The sequence below is a fragment of the Pseudopodoces humilis genome, chromosome 7 (assembly GCF_049639895.1).
Source record: "Pseudopodoces humilis isolate 2021_Gansu_Grassland_sample_001 chromosome 7, ASM4963989v1, whole genome shotgun sequence".
NCBI lineage: Eukaryota > Metazoa > Chordata > Aves > Passeriformes > Paridae > Pseudopodoces > Pseudopodoces humilis.
The window spans coordinates 17,751,933-17,768,957 of record NC_142206.1 but is presented as its reverse complement, the minus strand read 5'-3'; the positions used below and the strand labels follow the sequence as shown (position 1 = coordinate 17,768,957).

The 17,025-nt window shown below is 41.0% G+C and overlaps 1 protein-coding gene across 10 annotated transcripts in view; it reads left to right on the top strand.

Annotated features, from left to right (window-relative positions):
- The window catches only part of TSPAN4 (tetraspanin 4), a 427,450-nt gene that overhangs the window by 196,212 nt on the left and 214,213 nt on the right, over positions 1-17,025 (top strand). The window contains exon 1 of one of the 10 annotated variants that reach the window (XM_088057607.1): positions 3,685-3,705. The exons of the other annotated variants lie outside the window; for them this stretch is intronic. The gene's annotated coding sequence lies outside the window, so the exon portion shown is untranslated. Of the gene's footprint in view, positions 1-3,684; positions 3,706-17,025 lie in introns of those variants that run through there. 10 annotated transcript variants of the gene reach the window in all.

The following is a 17,025-nucleotide window of genomic DNA, read 5'->3' as shown; positions in this document are numbered from 1 at the left end:
TTCCAAGTGGGTCTGACTCTGTAAACATCTCTGTGGGGTGGGTAAGACTTCTGTTCTAGCCATGATGTTCCAATGACATGAATACAAATTAAGCCCGAAGTTAGCAACTGTCCTGCACTGTGATTGCAAACCTGACTTGAGGTAGCTGCATGGGTGTTTGTCCTTCTCATGCCTGTGCATTTTGGATGAATAGCAATAATGGCTATTTAGGATTACTAGTTTTCAAGGCAGCTGAAGAAGAGGAAGGAAATGAATGTTTGTGGGTATATTTTCAAGTTTGGTTTCTGTCTGCATGCAAGTGCAAAAGGTTTGTCAGGCATTTAGCTTGGGATCTAAACTAGAAATACATCTCCTCTTTAGGAATCTCCTCTTTTGCCCTCCTTCTGCAGTCGCACCAGAGCAGTGCTGCAAAATGGCAGCAGCTATTTCAGCTGCCAGGTTATTCCTCTCACTTTCTGTTTAAGCAGGATCCACAGCCTGGCTGTACTTCTTGAAGAGTAACAGAAAGTCCTGAAGATGACTCTTAGTTTCTGCATTGTAACTGCTATTTATAATAATTTGATGTTCTCCCTGAAAATTGAAACTATAAAGTTGATGAATTGGTTTCAGATTCTTTTTTCTGTTGGTCTTCAGTTGCATGGACTGTTTAACACCAATGATGGATAGTTTCATTACAGTTTTTGTCCTATAAGCATATAGGATCTTTATGAAAAAGTGATTTAGGATTTCTTCATGATGCCTGAAAATGTCATAAAAGATGCCTTGCATGGTGTTAATCCTCAAAAGTGAGATGAGTATTATGTTTTTTCTGGAAGAACAAAAACTTTAAAACCTGTTGGAATTTGACACCCTAAAATGCTACTTTTTAAATGTATTTCCTCTCCATCCTCCTTTCTCATATATCAAGGCCTCTCTGGTAATTGTCATGGAGACTGCTACAATACTTTTTGTGATTTCTTTTTTGATACTGAAAAATTGTTTTTGTGCTTCATGTAGGGTTTTTTCCTTTTTCTATTTGACCACTGAATCCAAGCCAGGCATAATATTGAGTACAGAAGGGGAAAGCTTCTCTTTCAAAGTGGCAAATATTTAAATAAGTATTTTAAACTCTTCATTTAGAAACAAACCAGCAAATGTTGAGGCCCTCGCAGATGGCTTCATATTGCTACTCCCTGTTTTAGACACTGCTGTGACCATCCCTCAACATTGCTATATGAACCAGTGAGTTCAGCTGGGAGAATGGTGAATAATTTCCTGTCTGGTGTTAGCAGTCTCCAAAGCAGCCAGGTTAAAAATTCATGGTGGTTATCTTGACTTTTCACCCTCTGGTTTTCAAAAAGCTTGAAGTTTGCTGAATAAGGTATAAAAAGCAGAAGGTATTGTCTGACAGACTTGGGTTTGTATTAGTGTATGGTTTTTCCTTCCTTTTGAATTCTATTTGGTAGTATAAAAGGAGAACTTTAAATATTTTGCTGAAAAGGAATGGGTTTTATACCAGTCTTTTTCACTTTCTCTTTTTTGTGAGAGCCAATAATTTGAGGCACTATCCTTGAACTGGTAATAATTTAACAGGTAGGAAATATGTACTTCCTAATTCCTAGGTGAAAAGTGATAAAAAATGTGAAGTTACTTACACAGGGGTTTTGTTAGCTAGACTTATTCTGTCCTGGCTTTTTGTACCTGAGAGAGTTTCTGGTGCTCACTGCAAATGAAAGGGACTTCTGGAGAGTTAGCTCATTGCAGAAATAGCAGCAGGCTGTTCACTGAGAATAATCTCTCACAGAGACATTTATTCACAGCAACAGCGTTTCTTCTGCTTTATTTCCCCCAGTGCTATGTTAAAGTGGCTCAGCCTTCTGGATGTTACAGAGTTGTATTGCTCCTTCAACCTTCTCTGAGCTTTAGGTCGCTGATGTCAGATCTGGCCCACTTTAAGATATGTTTCATGTTCTTTTACACACTCTAATTGTAGCTTTCTTGTTCCCCCGGTGGTGTCCTTCATTGCTGTTTTCCTTGCACTCTCCACCTACACTTTCTCAATAGTCACTCTGTGAGTATGAAACAGCAAAGGGTAGATTCCCAGTACAAGGCCTTGCTTAGAAAGGACAGACCCTTCAGAGTTGCAGAATCAGTCTGTGGGATGCTAGAGGCAGTCAGTTGTGAGTGATGTGAAATAATCCTGTAATTATTCCATTACTTTTTCATAAATGGAATATCTCCAGAATGCCAACTGCTCCAGCTTTGGGTGTATCTGGCCACCAGATTTGTCTTTAAGTTGCACGTAGCATTAAGGTCCAAGTGTATGTGTGTACTGCAGCTTCCATTGCAGCTGCCTTTTGAAGGGACCTTACAGAGGGGTTGCTGCCCCAAAACTCATTAGGAAGCTTGGCTGATTGCGGCATTTGCCACTGGTTGGTCACCATAACTGTCTTCCTACGAACTTGGCAGTCTCACCTTTCACATGTCTATTTTTTATATTGTCCTTGAAACCCCAGATGACAGGGACCATTTTCTGTGATGTGATACTTTTGATTCTTATCTCAAACCTCATGTGCTTCCACAGGTTTAATGCTAATAATTGACTGTTGTCAGTAGGTCTGTCAGTTTTGCCTTGTTCCTCTTGTGCTTCAACCACATATTTCTGAGAAATGTCTGCCATTATTTTTCATCATCTAAAGCAAAATATGAGCAAGTTAAGTGAGTCTGCTGGTTGTCAGGTATTTGGACCTCTCCCGTATGTCCAGCTATGCACTTGTGGACTGTTCTCTGCTAAAGTGATTATATAATGTGTTGATAATAATTGATTATGTTAAAAAACAATTAGTTGTTTTATATTGTTATTTATACCTCTAGTATTTTTTATTTCTGAAGTACACTTGTAGAACCTTGTAGGCCCAGACAGCAGAGTTGGGAAGTTTCAGGTGGTTGGTATACTCCGTATAATCTTAAAAAGTTAGTTCAGGTGTCTCCTTCGATTTATTGCTAATATTTTATATAAGACAGTTCCATATTTCAGAATGTTCTATATAAAAAAGCCATTTTCGTCTGTTTTGTGAATTTTTTGGGATTGCCTGACCTTGCGATTTTTCTTAAAGCACATTGTGATTTTGTTCGACACGTAATGATTTTTATACACGTCTGCAGCCTGTCAGCTGAAGATGTGAGCACATATTTGTTAAATGCAGGCTGGGGTTGGGGGTGTACAAGACAAACCATATAGGCAGTCATTGCTCTGAGCTAATCTTATCTCCTGGAGCAAAGCATTTCTGAGGAATTTCTAATTTTGACAACTGGGATCAAATGTCTGACTTCTGAGGGCTGACAATAATGCCAGGGGCTGAGCTGCTTTGTCCTGTTGATAGCAACTGCACAGTTAAAAACCCCATTAAATGCCAGGGAACCATGCATCTTAGCTAGTTAGGTTCAGGGTGGGTGTGTGTGCAGGGTAAGGCATCAGCTTCAGCAGTCTTTATGGGGCAGAAATGCTGTGGCTGCTCAGGGGTAAAAATAGTTCTGGGTTTTCAATGGCTGCATTCCATGGCTGGAGCCTGAAATCATGAATCAGGGCTCAGCTCTTGGTCTGTGCGAGACCAACTGCGAGAGCGGTGCAGACACCCGGAGGGGAGCAGCTGGCTGAGATGGGTCCGAGCCCAGCTCCGCTGATACTCTGGGAAGGACCTGTGTTGCTTGTACACTCCCAGCAAGGTATTGTACATTCATATTTTGATTTCCAGCAGGAGTGTAGTTACTTGAGTGTGAATAATTAAAGATCTACTGAGCCATGCAAAATTTGCCACTCAACCAGAGGCAGCTTTTAAAAAGTGTCTGTTCTGTGTGAGTTCAGCTTCACAGAGACTTGTAGCTTCACACTTTACAAGCTTCCAGAGACCTGGGATGGCATACTGTGATTAGAAGGGCGTGCTGCTCATTCCCACCTGAACACTGTTTGTGTGTTTGTCCTTGATTTTTTATGGCATTTTGTTTTCCAGAAATTTTCCAGCCTGGAAATTCCTGGGAATTTAGATATGTAAATAGTAGTCCTTTGAAACCCTTCCGCAAGAGTGCTTTTTAAAACTGTATGTAAAACATGGCTGCTTAACTCATAGATCTCTTTAAAGCTTCATGAGATCTATGCAGGTTTAAACTGCATTTTGAAAGAGTTCAAATGATTATTCTCAGCAGTTTAAAACATGGCATAATTTAATGGGAGGGCATTTTGTACTTACACTCAGGACTTTGTGTTGAAAGTGTTATTTTAAAACTACCAAACTTTTTTTAACCAACTTTAGCTTTGAAAAGGGTAAACAAAACCCTTTTTTTGTTGTTTTTTGGTTTTTTGTTTTTTTGTTTTTTTTTTTTGTCCCTGAGACATTTAAAATATGTTTTGCTCCAGGCTATTGCTAGTAGGACCTTGAGAAATAGATGTTCCTGCAGATTTTGGCATGCCCTGTGAGTTGAATTCAACTGTGTGATCCTCCTCCCAGAGCGAGTTGCTAGATTTCAGGCTGCTGGAAGTAGCCACGCCAGCCATGTGTGCAGATTGTCCATTCCATTAGTGCCCGGGGCAAAACGATGCAAATCCACACAAGGGAACCTCGCAGTCGGCCACAGCGCTCAAGTGCATTCATCTGTGCCCATTTTTGGGGCCCTGGGGTGCAGCCACACACTTGTGTGCCACTCGGTGTGTCTGCTCTTGCTAGCCCTGCATGCCTGGAGCAGTGGCAGGCACCTGCCTTCTGCTCTGCTGGTGCTTTCCTTGTGACATGGGCACCTGCAGCTGTGCTGTGCCCACGTACTGCTGGATGGGCTTCTGTTAGCTCAGCATGGAGCTGGGGGCTGGTGGTCTTGCTTTAGCAATCCAGCTGCCAAAGCTAGTGGCGACTCATCTTTTTCATTTCTAGTGTGGCAGCACAGTTTGTTTCCCTGAACGTTGCTGATATTCAGAGTAGAGGATACTGTTTTCTCATGCACTCCCACATTGTGAAGCTGATCTGTAACATAACCAAAGTGAATTTGGCAAATCTCACTTGGAATAACAACTTTGGAAAGTGAGAAACATATTGCTCTAAGATCAGGAGTAAAACTGAATAAGTCAAAGTAGCTCCATGCTGTAAGCTAAGTTAGTGAGGTGTTAGGTTCAGTTATAGGATGATTAGCAAACATAAGGAGTTTAAAAATCTATCTTGTTTTATTTTCCTTGACACATTTTAGCGTGGAAAGCACTGGGCTTGGGTGCAGGACCTAGGTTCTGTTGCAGACTTGCTGATGGAATTCAGTCGCCTAATCTTCTTGTTTTTCAGTTCCCAGTCTGTATAATGAGGATGAATTTATAACAGAGATATCATAGGAATGAAATCTATTTATCACAAATGTAAATGCTAATGCCATCTTTGCCCCATCAGAGCTGCCCAAATGCACAGCCAGTGCGCCACTCTTGGGAGGCCCATTCCACTTCTGAAACAGTTTTTTGTTCTCATCAGTAAAGCCCTTTTGAAGAGCGTGAATATGGATGGTTAAAAGTATGTTCCAAGAGTTGTACAAAGTCTGAGGACAAGAACAATTGCTTTAGTCCTGGCTGCCTGTGTTCTGTGTGCTGGCCTCACTGTATACTCCCCTTTGGGAGGTTCAGTAAGAATTAAAAATATGTTGCAGGGCCGAGGTTAGCCATCAGCAATGCACAAAAATAGTTGAATGGGCATTTTAAAGAAGTGACACAGCAAAACTGTTGGTATAATTGTACCAATGGCAGACCTTCCTAAAATAACAAGAACATGAGAAAGTATTTTCTAACTGCAGCACTTTATTTAATGCTATTTTTGCCTACTGTGCATAAAGCAATGAGAGGTATTTCAAGTATTCAGTCAGTGGCCCAGATATTATGTGTTCTTTGTGTTAGGAATTACAACACTTCCAACTATTTGCCAGAGTTGTTAGATAAGGTGAATAGCTGAAGATTTGGATGTTTGCCCAAGCTGTCTGGGTTTAATTATTCTGTGAAACCTCATTAGAGATGAGCTGCACCTGTGATATTAAGAAGGAACTATTTTGAGGGTAGTTCAGACCTTGATTCATAGCTCAATTTAAAAAATATTATTTTAGAATTTGAAAGATTTTTCATCCTTATGTACTTTGTTACAGCTACTGTTCGGTCCTGATCTGATTTTTAGAGGGGGCAGGAAAGAGTGAAGATACATTTGGTAGCCAAAATGATGTTGACAAACTGGAGATACAGCCTGAAATAAGTGGATAAATGCAATATATTTCACTTCAAAACTAATCGACTGCACAAATACAAATAGGTCTACGAAGAGAAGATCTGGTCCACAAGGTGAAATTAAGTCCCAAATGCTGTGCTGCTTCAAAATCCAAAGCCATCTTGCAATACAAAACCAAAACATACCACTTGTGAAGCCTGTGAAATGATCTATCTCCTTTACACTAAGTATAGTCTCAGCTGGGGTACAGTTCAGATTTTGGGAGCTACAGTTGAAAGATGGGGATCAACTGGGCAATTTGATCTGAGTGCAGTGGGAATGATTGAAGTCAAAATTAAATCTCAGGCAAAGATTTCATGAATTGGAGTTCTTTGGTGATGGGTAAGAATATTTAACAACATTTTGCAAATGTGTGAATGGCTGTTGGAAAGAGGCAGGGAGTAGCTCTTCTCAGTAGATGTAGGGGAAGAAGTAATGGGCTTCAGTCTCAGAAGATTCAGTTTTGTTAAATGATGAAGTGTTTGTCTGGGGTGATGTAGGTGCGACCTGTTCTGCTGTCATCCGTGAGGTCTTTTCAAGTCTCTCCCAGTTCTATGATTCTATAATCCTTTGAGCTGGAAACTAATGTCCTTCTGTAATCCTCTGCGGCAGACACTGAGCTCAGTGTCTCCCAGAGAACCTGTTCCTGCAACTGTGGCTGGTACTATTACAGACAGGAGTAGCTGAGCAGAGGGAAGGGTTGGATGCACGTGTGAACTTTTGGCAGTCACAGACAACATGGAGATGTGAGGAATACTTGGTTGCCTCAGTTTCTCACCGTACAAAAGCTGTAGGACAGCCACTCGAACTGCCAGGTGGTAAATGCAGAACAGGTAAGGACTTTTTCACACAGCGTTTGGTTAACCTGAGGAACTTACTGCTGTTGGATATGTTGGGTTCTAAAAGCAATTAGACAATATTATGCCAGCAGATCTGTCAAAAGCATTTAAACATAAGTATACCAGTTCTAACTTGAGAATTTCTCAAGACACATGTTGCTGGAGGCTGGATACCATGGAAGCTATTTTTAAGTTTGTGCTCTGTTCTTATACTCTTAACACATGCAAGTGGTGTCCATCAGAGTTTGAAGGGAGAACGGGGTCCAAAATTTATTGAAGGACGGTTTTCTCATTCTCCACTCTGTAGTGCACAGCCTGTGGCAGCCTCCACATGCCTGAAAATCAGCACATTTAAAATAGCCTCTTGCCTGTCAGGATCTGAGAAGAGCCCTGACCTGGATGACTTCTGTTTCTATCTGAGAATTATTCTGTCAGCACTCCCACTTCAGTCTGAGAAGTGCAGTGGAGCAGCTGAGATGGAATGGGAAGAGGCAGCAAAAATTAATTCCCACTCACTGGGCATTCTTATGTCTTCACTGGGAATTTCAGGGCATTGATTCCTAGATTATTTCCAGCCAGAACTGTGCTGTGAAGTATCAAGTCTGTGCTTGTATGGATAACTTAGGAAGCCCCATCATGAGCGACATTTCTGAGTACAAAACTTGTCATGGCTTCCAGGAGGAACTGCAAATAGCCATGAGGCATGTGAGCAAGGTCAGATAAAAACTACATAAATGCTGTGTGTCAATTTTTTTCACTCACAAAATTGCCCTGTTTTTAGCAGGATGATACTATGAATGATCCCTAATAATTTCATAGAATCATTGCTGTTAGAAGGGACCTCTGGAGCTCATCCAGTCCAACCCTCTGCCAAGGCAGTGTTCATCAGAGCAGGTGACATAGGAACTTCCCAGGTGGGTTTTGAATATCTCCTTAGAGGGAGAGTGCACAATTGCCCTGGATGGCCTGTTCCAGTGCTCTGCCACCCTGAGTGTAAAATTGTTCTTCCTCATGTTGAGGTGAAAATTCTTGTGTTTTACTTCATGGCCATTGCTCCTTATCCTGTCGCTGGGCAGCATGAAAGGTCTGGCACCATCCTCTTGGTACCTGCCTTTGGGATATTGATATGCATTAATGAGGTCATATCTCAATCTTCTTTTTCTCTAAACAGGCCCAGCTCCCTCAGTATTTCCTCATAAGAGAGATGTTTCCGACACCCAGTTCCTGTAGCTGTAGTGCTACCGTTCTGTTAGGATCGTGTGTTGTGAGGACATGGCTCTGTGGAATTGATATGCCAGGAGCTGGCATGCAAGCAGCAGACTCTTGGTGCTTTTCTGCCTTTCCTCTGTCAATGCTAAAGCCACTGTTGACAGGAGTAAGCAATGAATTATACCTGTGGGGCAAGCAATTCAAAGTGTTGACTGAAGAATATTGAGTAATATGGCAGAGACTGTCTGATATGAGAATGCGAGGGTACAAAAGGCCATAACGAGAGCTAAGCCCCTCTGGTGATGTTCAGCTTGTTACAGAATAGGGTCTGATGGGTCAACCTGCTGGAGCACAGTGCTAGAGGGAGAATTCCTGACAGACAGTGTGCAGATTGATAACAAAAATGGAAATCAGGCAGGATAATGTCTACATAAATAGTCCTTAGACCAACAAAATCTGTCTTCTAGACTGTCTTCTAGTTCTAGAGCACAATGCTTTGATGAGTGAGCAAAAAAGACAGGCATTGATATATGGAAACATGTTGTGCTACCTTGCTCTTTTATTAGGGGGCTAAAAATACCTTTACAAGAAACAATACTTTACTGGAACAAGGCTGTAGGAGGCACGAATCCTTGGAAGGTCGGCTGTGTTGTAGGGCAATTGTACTTTGCCTGGAGTAATGGTTGTAAATCGTTATTTCAAGTAGAAAAATGGTATAGTTGCCAAATCCTGAAAACATTATTAATGCTGAAGTATCATCATGATCCTTTGCTCTGTTTCGCCAAAGACAAAGCAAAAACATCTGAAGCACCTTTTGCAGATACCCATAATCTACAGACCTTAAAAAAAGATTCCTCAAATTAAGACTGAAAAAAGAAAGAAGAAGGTTTAACATTTCTTCAGCAGATTTCACTGCAGCTGGGTGCCAAATAATTTTCTAAGTATTTTGAAATAAAAACCTGTAACAGTTTTAAAAGGGCTGTACTTTGTACTTTGTGACAAAAATTGCCAAAGCATTGACTCAACAATCTGGGTATTGTCTAATACTTCACAGAGTAAAAGACTCTGATTTAGTGTTTCTTTCATACTGCAGAAATAAATTTCAAATCCTATTTAGTATAAGCATCAATGTTCTTATGAGCCACACAGAAGTCCAGTCCTGGTGTACATCCTGCAGAAGATTTGGAGAGAAGGCCCTTGGATGTGATCAGGTGGTATAACTATAGCCAGAACCAATGAAGCCAGAAGAGAAATTTTTATCCTTTACAGAACTTAGAGCAGCCTGTGAACTAATTTAAATTAATGCTTTTGGAATTAGTAGCTGTAATGGATCTCATCAGACTAATTGACTCAACACACCTGAACAGCACAACCTCCTGTACCTGACCTGGCTCTCCTTGCCTTATTTCTGCCCTTAGCAATGTATGTCCATTTTGGACCATCTATACCAGAATGTTGCTGCCTGGAACAGAAAATGGCAAATGATGAAAAATCACTAATTTGTTTTGATAGCAGCTCTGCACTTGTTTTGTGTATTCTGAGCAGCTGAAAAAGTCAGACAAAGAACAGAATAACTGACCTTTTATGGTGTTCTCATGTGCCCACCTTAAAAAAAATCACCCTGATGGTTAACAGTAATTATAATAATAGTAATAAAAATAGCATTTTTGTGCAGCCATTTAGGTCCCTTGATAGTTCTTGTGGAAGTGACCAATATGCTCTCAGGGGTTGCGGTATAAATTTGGTGTTGGATCCACCTTATAGTGAATATTCTAGGGTCTATTCTACTGTAGTTAAGTTTAAAATTGAATGGGAGATTTTTCTGCTGGATCTCATACTTGGTGCACACTAATTCCTTCTAAATTTTCATCTCCTTTGCTGAAATGGAATTTCCCTGTAGAAGAATTTGTCTTCCTGATATTGAACTAATAACATGAACCTGTATGTGTTTCCATTAGAAAAGGCTGGTAGCAACAGAGCAGAGCTCAGCTGTAAGGATACTCTATTTCTTACTATGAACTACATGTCGGTGTGGTTGTTTTTGCATTTTTTTCCTGGTTTTTTTTTGGGCAGTGTTTTTGTGTGTGTGTGGTTGTTTGTTTGTTTGTTTGTTTAGGTTTTTGTTTGGTTTTTTGGGGGGGGGGGGTTGGGTTTTTTTTTGTTTGTTTTCCTGGAGCTGTATGTAATTCTTCTGTTTTAAATACATAAAATTTCCACTCAAAATGAAGCACAGCTTCTCTCAGTGGAACATAAAGAAATTCTTCCTTATGTTCTTGTTTTACTACTAGGATTTCTGCAACGTTTGTTTGAAGTTGTTTGTCCCTCAAAGCTATTACATTGATGCCTTTGCCAAAGCTAAAATCATTGGTCAGATGAGAGGAAAAATACATACTTGTACAGTGATGTATCTGCAGTGATATCATCTGTTTCATGGAGAAATGCCTTTTAGTTCATCCTGTACATCTGTATCCTTAGCAGCAGGTGCCACTGCCAGACAATTCTTCAAAGTTAATGTGATTGCTGGGAAATGCTAAAGCCTTTCTTTTTTATTGCTGTGGGAGGTGATGTCAAGAACTGTGTTCTCTGTGGGAGGGAGAAGAGGCTATGCTGACAAACAAGCTGGAAAGGTGGACTTCTCAACTCTACATTGAGGAGTATTTAATGTAAGAAAGCAGGAGTGTCCTCTCTGTGGCTTGTGATGGGGAGCAAATGTAGGACACCTTGTCTCTGCAGGAGGTGGGAGCACAAGTTCAGTGTGAAGGGGGCCATCTGGCAGGTGAGATGGAATACACTTTCAGGAAGGACAGGGTTGAGAAGCAATTTTTTCTAGTTGAAATGCTGCCAACTTAGTCATGCCATGAGCAGAGGCTGGACATTTGCATCCTTCCCTTGGCAGGCGGCTTTAAAAGCAGTGCACGCTGCTTCACAGACTGTGCTGGGCAGCTGTATCAGCCCAGCCCACTAAGCTTTTGGCTTTCGTACCAGAAGCTGCTGGTGCCTACTAACTGGTAAGCAGCAAGATGTGCTGAGATTTGGCCTGTCTGAACTTCTGCTCCATGCTGACAAACCTAGTCTGGAGACCAGTGGAAATTGTGAGTTTGTGTTTGTACAGCTGGGCCGGAAGGAACCAGGTTTGGGAGGAGGGAGCCTGGAGCTGTAGTAAGCATACTCCAGAAGCACATGTGCTAGTGCTAAAATGACAGATGACTAAGAAAGGATGCTGTATGACACAAGAGGATGGAAACATTAGCACAGAGCTAATCTACAGGAAAAGAAAATGGTACAACACAGACAATAATAGATTTAATGACAACAAAATGCTAGGAATAGATATGATCTGCAGTAATGGAAATGAGGAATGACCAAGCATGTATGAATGTAGGCAAGCAATACACAGTCAGCCCCTTTGATCAAAAGTGTATGTACAATGCTCAAAACCAGGAGAGATCCTAATGCTAAGAAGGACACAAGTTCAGGAACTGGGAGGCTGTATCCTTCCCTTTCTCCATGCAACCACACACCTAAGAAGCATCTGTGTGATGGAAAGGACAGCTGAGGTGCCTTTTCCTTACATGCTCACTTTTATGCTCAGAAAACAATAGCAGTGAAACATCTGAGAAGCTGAGCATGAGCTAACACACGTGATGGTAGAATAGCGATGCTTGATAGCTCAGAGAATGCCAAGCAGAGAACAACTCAAACTGAATAATAGGACAAAAAGTGACCATGGAATGGTGAGATCTCAGAAGCATTCATGGAACAAAAAGTTCAGGTGTGTTTACAGTGATACAAGTAATATCCCAGCACTTGCAGTATGATGAGATTAATAAACCACATGATTAATAGACTGGGCTTCATGGAAAATACCTAAGCAGTATCACCTTGCAATTCTGCCACGCTCTCTGTGCAAGGCCACAGCTGAGTTAGGAAACAAATGAGTCTCGGGGCATCAGATTTAAATCCTATAACCTATTTCAGTTGCTGTTCATAAGTAAACTTTTTCTAAATTCTCTGGTAATGCCAGTGCAATGCTCTTTCCTGTGTCCTTTGTATAACCTTTCCTGGTCCTATTTGAAATTGGGAAGTGTGTGCAATAGCTATGGAAATTGTTTGGTTTATTGATTTTTCTTTTCATACCCTAATAAAGTGAAAGGGCTATCAAGACAGTAACTTAGATTTATGAAATGAAGATTTGAATTCTAATTTGTTCAATGTTTTAGAAAAGTTGTATTCTCCAAGTCCTGGCTGTGGTTAAAGCAAAGAATCCCCTATAGAATAAACCTTGACGTCCTCATTTCTTTATGATTTTTAAATAGATTTAAGGTGCTTAATAGTATTCGTTGTTTTGTCAGGTGTACGGGAGGGAGTCCAAACTCAAACTTTTGTTTTACATAAATGAGAGAGCAGTTTTTTGGTTTTTTTTAAAATCTTTTTTGCGGAAGACCGAGAAGTGACAAATCACCATTTTCTGAAAGTGAAGCATTATTTATGAAGGCTGCTTAGAGCTTCAAATGTGGGTCTTGTGTTGAGTAGCATTTGTTTGTGCATATATATATAATTTCTCCCCCAAGTTCTATTAATGACTGGATTGAATTTAAAAAAGACCGATGTCTTAATGTCTTTTCAGAAGTATCTAATGTTAGGGCTGTCTCGTTAAGGCAAGTAACAGCGTTCTTAATGGCAAATTCATCCACAAGGTAGGACAGGTTTTATCCATCCACTGGTAGAATCTGACCTTTAAAGAAGTTAATCTCTGCAAGTGTTATATGTGCCACAAATTATTGATGAGATTCTCATCGAGTTTCATTTTTTTCCCTACGTTAGATTGCATGTGAATACTGACAGAGCTTGGAGAGCTTTATTTTCCTTCTAAATGGAATCTTATGGCCAAATAATGTAGCATAAACAGTTTGGAATGCAGAAAGCAAAGTAGGGTTAGGAGATGTAAATTCAGTTCCCTGGCATGACTTAAATAAACAACTCAACCAACAGAAGCCCCGTAATCTAGTTCACATGAGCATATGTTTGGCAGGATTCAGTGTGGTGGGTTTGCAGTCTCTGCTTATCACAGAACCAGGACTGTATGCATCACTGCCACATGCTTCTCTTTTCCCGTCATCCCAGGGAAACTAATCTTGTCAGGAAAAGAAAGTGGGAGGAGGAAATGTATCATTCCAACACAAGCTGGATACAATTCTTTTGCTCCCTGTTAGCGGAGGTTGGGAGATGCCTTCTATCTTACAGACAGCCTATTGCAGATGGGAATTTCAGTATCTGGTCTTACTTTTAGTGTAGATTTTTTTTTTATGTGCATGAAATGTAAAGCTGTTTTCTTCAACAGACTCAGAGACTAAAAAGTTTGGTACTGCAGTGTCTCTTGTTTTTGTGGCTTGTATAAATGTTTCATTAACTGTGCTGCTGTAATTTCTGTTTTATCAGAAGTAAAGGACAAGAGAGACATGTTGGCACCAGTCTTCCTATAAAATTTACTTTAAGATGCCTAAAAGTACTATTAGCTTTGGAAGCATTTGTCTTTCCCTTTAAGGGGAGAAAATCTCCTTTTTTATTAAAGTTCCAACCTTGGTGGTAATATGATAGATATTAATATAAATAGGTTGTCAGTCATCATACAGTAGTCTATCCTGTTAACCTCCTTGGACTGAATGTTCAGTCCTTACTATCTGAGCTGTAAAAAAACAGGAATTCCCATCAAGTGTCACAGTAGCTTTTGATGTGGAAGTTTTCCACATAGGATAACCTGCAGAGAGTCTAGGGTCTGAGCAACTCTGAGAATGGTGAGGTGCCCTAAATAGTGGATGGACAAGCAGAGTGAGTTTTAATTTATGAAGGAAATTTAAGTGAGTTTTTCTGCTGCTGCAGCTAGGGGCTGAGTCGCATAGAAATTGTGGGTAGGAAAATCGGCATACAGTGGGATGTCTTCTGGCAAAAGAAATACAGTGGGAGGTCTTCTGGAAGGTGAAAGTAGTATTTGTATAAAAAAAAAAAAATCTTCAAATAAGCTGATTTTGCCTGCTGATGCTAATTTTGTTACAGATTTTGTTCGTCTGCATACTTGTACGGACATACCCACGTCCCCAAAGTTCTAGGAGAGGGGATTTGGCAAGGATCAGTTGTATGTGATGCAGAGGACAAAAGATGCCAGATCTTAAGTTTGTGGGGTTCTTCCTGATGTAACAAGCATGTTTTGGACAGATCTTTTGTGCCCTTTAGGATTCAGCAGCAGTTGCAGAGCTGTGCTTTCCTGCAGATCCTTGCTTACTTCATCTTCCATAAATCCTAGGCCAGGTTATTGCTCATTGCTTGTTTTCCTCATGGGCTAAGGAAGATAGAAAAGGTGGATGTGACATTGCCACAGCCTTGGTGTGGTGTTCATTAGCAATGCAGGCCCTTTCTAACACCGTCCTTCTGTTTCTTCTGGTGCTTGTACCTGCATATTTCAGTTCAGACTGCGTTTATGCTAGTATTCATATTTCTGTAACAAACTTTTCCAGATGGAATTTTCAAGGGCACACATTATTGTTGAAACTCTTTTTGCATTAAAGTTAATAGTAAAATTTATGTGGATGTCAAAGAGAGACAGTAATTTCTGTCAGTGCTCAGTACTTTGGAAAATAAAGTCCTTAGAAATGCAGTTGTATAACACCACCTCTCCCTAAGTGGGGAAGGCATCCCCAGTGTCAAGGAGACACTAGATAGACTATTGTTATGACCCTTCTGTAGTTCTGAAAATGCATCTTGCATGAACACAGAGAAGCTGTTGGGCTTTTGCCTGAAACTAAAAATATGTTCTTGTTTGACAGTTTCCATGGGGGACCCGCTTTAAAGCTTTTGTCATGTGAGAACAACTCTTTCTCTTCAGGCTTAGCAGGAAGATTTGGACCTTCAGAAAAGTGAAATTTACTTTGTGGTTACTTTGCTGTCAGGGCTCAGTATTAAACTGCTTATTGTTGTGCATGATTGCTGCCTCTTGGCCACCTGTAGGTTTTGTACTCCTTGGCTAACTCCAGGAGGTGACCTCACTTCTCTGAGGATCCAGAAAACAGCTGGAAGGGAGAGTACATTTCAGGACAGCTACACTAAGAAGAGCTACTTGCATAACTCAGGGAGAAGTCTCTTTTTCCAAGAAATAATCTAGTGAATTCTCTCATGCCTATGGAAAAGCCACACCAACCTTGGGATTCTGGGAGATTTTCTGTACTGCCCCTCTCTTCCCCCCCAGTTTAGTGTCTCTTGTGATGAATTAGCATTATGAAGAATAAGTTTATCTGCACAGTATAGTTAGCAGTCTTCTGGGGACAGTCCCCGGTGGTTGTATTGCATTACTACTCCAGCTTTGGCACAGCATATGTGAGTTTCATGCACCGGTGGCGTTTGTCACAAGAGTGCCTGGTTATGGAAGCTGTCAAATGGGTCTACCTGCAGTGATTTGAATGCTTGATTAAAACTTGATTTGATTCCTCCATCTGAACTATCCGTAAAGAGTCCAAAACACTTCAGTGGAATGAATCAAGTGGAAATGGGAAGGGAGAAATGGGGAATGAGGGTAAGCCCAGAAAGCAGCTGCTAAAATCTTCTGCAACCACTTAGAAGTACAATTTAAAATTTAGTATCATTTCCAAGCTAAAAACTCGCAACTTAAGCTACATGCTGTGGGTGGGTATAAAGAATACTGCCTTTTAATAGCTGGCAGTGGGCTTTGCCAGAAAAGAGGATATAGAAAACAAGTTGGTTTTGCATGTAAACCCAGCATTGATGAGGTCTCTGTGGAAAAACTACCATGGACAGGATTAAAGGAATATTAAGGGAGATACCAACTTTGAGCTGGGATGCTGCACTAGACTGCCTGATTTGGGGAACAGGAGTATGATTACCTTTTCCTCACAAGCAGAAGAGAATGACAAAGGTTATGGAGAAATTAGTGGGAAAGAAGCCAGAAATGTTAGGAGTGTTAAAGGAAATTTTTTTTTCTTTTGCACGATATCTTTGAATATATAACCCAGTCTGGAAATAAATTTATTTGGTACTCAAGTACCAACTGTCTGGGAAGCAGCAAGTTTCCTAAGTAGTGGGGAACAGTTTGGGCCTTAGCCTGTGGAAGCATGGTTGTGAGGACTCTGGCAAGTTCTAGTGTGACACATTCTACCACTAGATCCCACAGAGCCAGTGTCAATGAGCTTTTGTGTGAAATGTCAAGGTTTGTTATGTACTTGCAAGTATCTGGCCTTTTCAGCTTCCTGCACCCTCTCCAGATGTTTACCTCAGTGCAGCACCAAAGGAAAACACCATTAGAATATCACACAGCAGTATTTGAATAAACTGCTTTGGGGTAGTGAACAGCAGTGAAATCTTACGACATGGTTAGTGTTGTGACGTGCCTCGGGGGAGGCAAAGAGTTACTTTTCAGATAAGCGTTGTCCCACCCCAAACCCCTGGTGAAGGACGGCCCAGGAGTTCTGATTGGGTTTGAGTCCCTGGGGGGTTCTCCCTTGGTGTGTTTGTAGTGGTCCCTGACCCTGAACTCCACCCTCAAAGGTGGAGACCCTCAAGAGTTCTGCTCCTCAAAAACCTCTGCTCGGCCTCTGTTCGGAGCTCTCTGTTCTGGGTCTGAGTTTGTTCCCATGCTGAATAAATGGTTTCATGAACAAAGGCCCGTCTCGTTGGTGTTCCATGCTGGTCCCCAGAACCCTGTGGCTTCCCTGGAT